The sequence below is a fragment of the Gossypium hirsutum genome, chromosome A09, assembly GCF_007990345.1.
Source record: "Gossypium hirsutum isolate 1008001.06 chromosome A09, Gossypium_hirsutum_v2.1, whole genome shotgun sequence".
Classification (NCBI taxonomy): Eukaryota; Viridiplantae; Streptophyta; class Magnoliopsida; order Malvales; family Malvaceae; genus Gossypium; species Gossypium hirsutum.
In genome coordinates, this window is record NC_053432.1 from 4590514 (window position 1) to 4594716 (window position 4203).

Genomic DNA, 4203 nt, shown 5'->3' on the forward strand with positions numbered 1-4203 from the left:
GATCATAAACTTTAGCGCCACTTTTTCGCCAAACGCCACTAAAGGTCATGAAATTTTAAAATATATATATTATAAAATATTATAAAGGTCATGAAAAATTAAAATTCATTATCAAATTAAATTTTCTATGAAAATTTTAACTTTAAAACTAAATATAAAATTTGATGAATTCAAATTTAGAATTTAAAATAATAAATTAATAACACAATTAAAATTTAAAAGTTAGAACTCAAGTTATTAAATATTAAAATAAAAATAAAAATATAAAATCAAAACTAAAATAAATAATAAAAATTAGATTAAATATAAAGATATAAATAAAATACAGCAAGTCCAAATACAGCATCTTATTTATTAATAAAAAAAACAAAACATCTAAACGTTGCAAGACAATTTACAATCAAATATTAAAGCTTTGTTTATTTTCTCAAGCTGTAGTCCGTGGGCTAGAAACACCTGTAGCAGAAATATGTTTAACGCAATGCCAAAAGTTTTTAAAAAAAAATCAACATAAGAAAAGGAATTAGGAAGCTTCTATAGCATTAGTGACAAGATCAACAGTTACATCATGCATGACCGACACATCACCTATTTAACCACCAATCAAATACACAATCAGAGATTTTAAATTTCCACTCCTCACTAAATTTAAGTAATTAACTCGATAATCACTAAATTCACACTCAAATTAAATTGCCTAACTAATAAACTCATACCGGTTCCATGAACTTTCGTGAAAACATTGATATCAAAACCACCGGAAAACCTTCCTCCCTTGCCTTCGTCAACCAATTAAAAAAAAAAAAACAAAAAACAGAAGTCAGCGAGCTAAATTCGAAGACTCAACATGCAATAAAATGATGATTCGATTAAAAACTCGAGACTCACCGTAAGAACAATAGCTTTAACATCGTTTCACCTCGTTGCCTCAGCGAATTTCTCCTTCAATCCATCAATGACTGCAAAATTCAAAAAAAAAATCAAATCACCGAATCATTAATAAAAAATAAAGAAATGAAAAAAAGGGTAAATCAAAAGCTTTACTTGGAATAGCTAGAACAACGGAATGTCTAGAACGATCACCTTATGACCTTTTATCCAAAGCTTGAAAATTTCTAAAAATATGCCAGAAGATATATAGGGAGCCAATAACCTACGAAAAGAAAATTAACCAAATTAAGGAATCAATACAATCCGCAATTTCAAGGCAAGGTAAATGACAGATATAACTTCCAACAGCCTTTAAATCGTTAAACACGGCAATCTAGTTTTAATTTTTAATTTTTAAGAAATTACAAGATAGTATAATGGTATAATTGCACTTTTTCCACTAAAATTTCCATTCATTTGTAACCCCTAAGATAATTTTTTGACTTTGCCTTTGGTATCAAGTATTTCTTTTTCCATTCAAAGCATGAACTTGTCTACATTCCATAGTCTTTGAGAAAAATCATTTGGAGGGATATACGCATCGAAAAGCAGGAAGACATCTAAATCATTTTTTTTAAGTTCACAAGTACAATTATAGTTATAAAATTATACATATCTGAATAGACTATAATCAAAATCAAGCATCACAAAGCACAATGAAAATAGTAATTAGAATTTATCTTGAACCAAATCTAAATAACTTTATAAAAAGGGCACAGAAAAAGATTTAAACCAAAATAAATTTGGTGAAAACACTATTAAACCTCATTGGCAAATCAAAAGCAATTTGAATACACCCAACTATGTGAAAAGAAAATCATAAAAGCAGCAATGAAAGGTTAGGAGAATCTTTGAAAGTACGAAAAGCAAATCTCTTTTAAACGTCAGCATATTTGTCATACCTCTTCTGAAATTGCTACGAAAGTTTCAGCTTCTCCATGACTATGACCAATAAGATCCTAAAGCAAATTCATCCATCTCTACACAAGGAACAGAAAGTCAATTATTAAAGCAATCTGGCAGTTCAAACTCATCCGGATGTCCAATTTGCTTCATCAACTTATTGAATGCATAGCCAATGTGACTGCAATCAGAACTCTGGTAAAGGGGAAAATCCAATAAGAAAATTCAACATATCTTGAAAAAATTCTACAGAATAGAATAACCGAAAACCAGATCACAAGCTTTCTTGACATTTTATCAAAAAACTATATAAGAAACAGGAAGGTCAACGAGAAAGTCTAAAGGTTAATAAACATATCCATACTTATATAAAAGATTAAAACCTTAATACAAGTTAGTACAACAAAAGGTTTTAATAAACAATCAATTTAATTGCATAAAAATCCAATAGAAAATTAGATATCACAGTAGAAAATGTACAGAACCACAATGTACTGACTAAGATTAATACAAGTAAACGTTGTAACTCTTACACAGCCAGGTAAGTTCTTCTTAACAATGACAAGGAAAAACAAAAATAAGTATCTAATCGAAGCACTTTCAATATCGCAAATCCCAAGAAAAACTGTAAAAAGTAAATCCACTAAAGTTTAAAACAAAAATTCAGAACCATTAGAGCAGGAAAAAGAAGAGAGATTTTTTAATACAATACATCTCAGACACCATAGGATCACATTCAAACTATTCTATTGCATTATAAAAACACTGACTAGTATATATTCAACAAGAGAAATATTCTTCTAAAGAAACAAAATTATTCAATGTAGACAAAATTTCATAGCACGCACCTCAAAAATTTTAACAAACAAAAAGAAAAACAATTAAAAAAAAGGAAAAAGAAAACCCTGAACTACTAGAATTAAAGAAACCTATAGCAGGCAGAAAAATGTAAAGCAAACTACTTTGTAGCAGGCATGGCCTCAAGTATTATAACCACAAAGAATATCTGACAACAATTGCCTACACCAAACCAACATGGAAATCAGTATTTGCAATTCCCACAACAAGTTGGGTTAATTTTATATGAAATAGTTTCCCTGCAGAAATCTAGCTTTTTGGACTTGTAAAACAACAAATCCAAACGAAATGACTTTAGTTTAAATTACGGCACTCTCCGCCATTCAGCCAATAGTGTTTTTTAAACATATACAAGTAAAGAAAAACAAACTGAATGAACAAGATAGGGAATGACAAAGCCCATGAGTAAAATAATGCAAAAAATAAAAATTCAGATAATAGTTGAAACAGAACTAACGGTTCTTGGATAAAATCTAGTTTGTTTTCTAAGCACAAAGATCCCTTAAGTTCCCAAATAAACACTTCAAAACCCTAATTCTACGTTTGTTTACCAAGCACATGCTTAAAATCTCACGATTCAGAAACTTAAAACTGAGATTTTGAAAAAAATACACTAAACCCACCATATCACTAAAACCAAGAGTTACCCAAAAGAACATGAGATCCCATAATTTCCCTTCAACTTTCTCACTAAACAAACAATAACCCATTTTTTGTTCTTTGAAAGGAAACAAGTAAACTTCCAAAACCCAGATCCAGAACAACCAAAATCGTTGAATTAAAAAAAGGAATCTATCATGAATACTAAAAAAAAATCGAATGCTTGAAAAAACAAATTGGGATCTTTAAGAAGAATCAACATAAAACTAAAAAAATGGTTTTAAATATAGCTTTTAAAAGAACTCAAACCTCAAGAAACCTCCGTTGTTAAGCTTTGGACTATGAGGAATAGTTTTTTCTGGTGACAAGAGACGAAAGCAAGAGGCGATAAACAAGCAGATCTATTCGGAGATGGGTATTTATGCTTAGATCAATTTTGATTGAAAGCTCTAAATCGAAGAGTGGGAAAGTGAATTCAGTGCAAAAATGAAAAGGAGTAGCTATGGTGGGTGAATTTAGTGCAGTGAAATGAAAAGGAAAAAGAAGTGTGATTGGTGTAGGTGTATTGAATTGGTGTTGCTGGAAATGGGATATTTGGGGGCAAATTTTAAGAGTAAAAGGAAATGAGAAGAAGATGAGAAGCGGGTAACCAAAAAATTGAGAGCGGGATTTTAAAAAAAGGATAAAAAATAATGGTCTTTTGTGGCGTTTTTACCAAAAACGCCATTATAGAGTTTAATTTTTTGTGGCGTTTTACCTAAAAACGCCACTATTGCTCAATTTTGATTTTTTTTCATTTTTAACATATTTTTTTTCTATTTTTTCTTTCAAAATTTTTGTGCTGAGATTATCATTTTTTGAATTTTTTTTAAATTCTGAATATTGAACTTTTTAACTGAAATATGGACTAAA

The 4203-nt window shown here is 29.6% G+C and overlaps 1 long non-coding RNA gene across 4 annotated transcripts; it reads right to left on the minus strand.

The window, feature by feature from the left end:
• Window positions 1-276: 276 nt before the first annotated feature.
• LOC107888606 (uncharacterized) lies at window positions 277-3953 on the minus strand. Of its 4 annotated transcripts, none has more exons than XR_005901517.1 (6): window positions 3601-3945; window positions 2796-2853; window positions 1833-1910; window positions 1045-1153; window positions 889-959; window positions 277-779 (listed from the first exon to the last, which is right to left on the minus strand). It is a non-coding gene; the product is annotated as an uncharacterized lncRNA (long non-coding RNA). The 4 variants fall into 4 exon arrangements; XR_005901516.1 differs by having other exon boundaries at window positions 1833-2028; XR_005901515.1 differs by lacking the exon at window positions 2796-2853 and having other exon boundaries at window positions 3601-3953.
• Window positions 3954-4203: the final 250 nt, after the last annotated feature.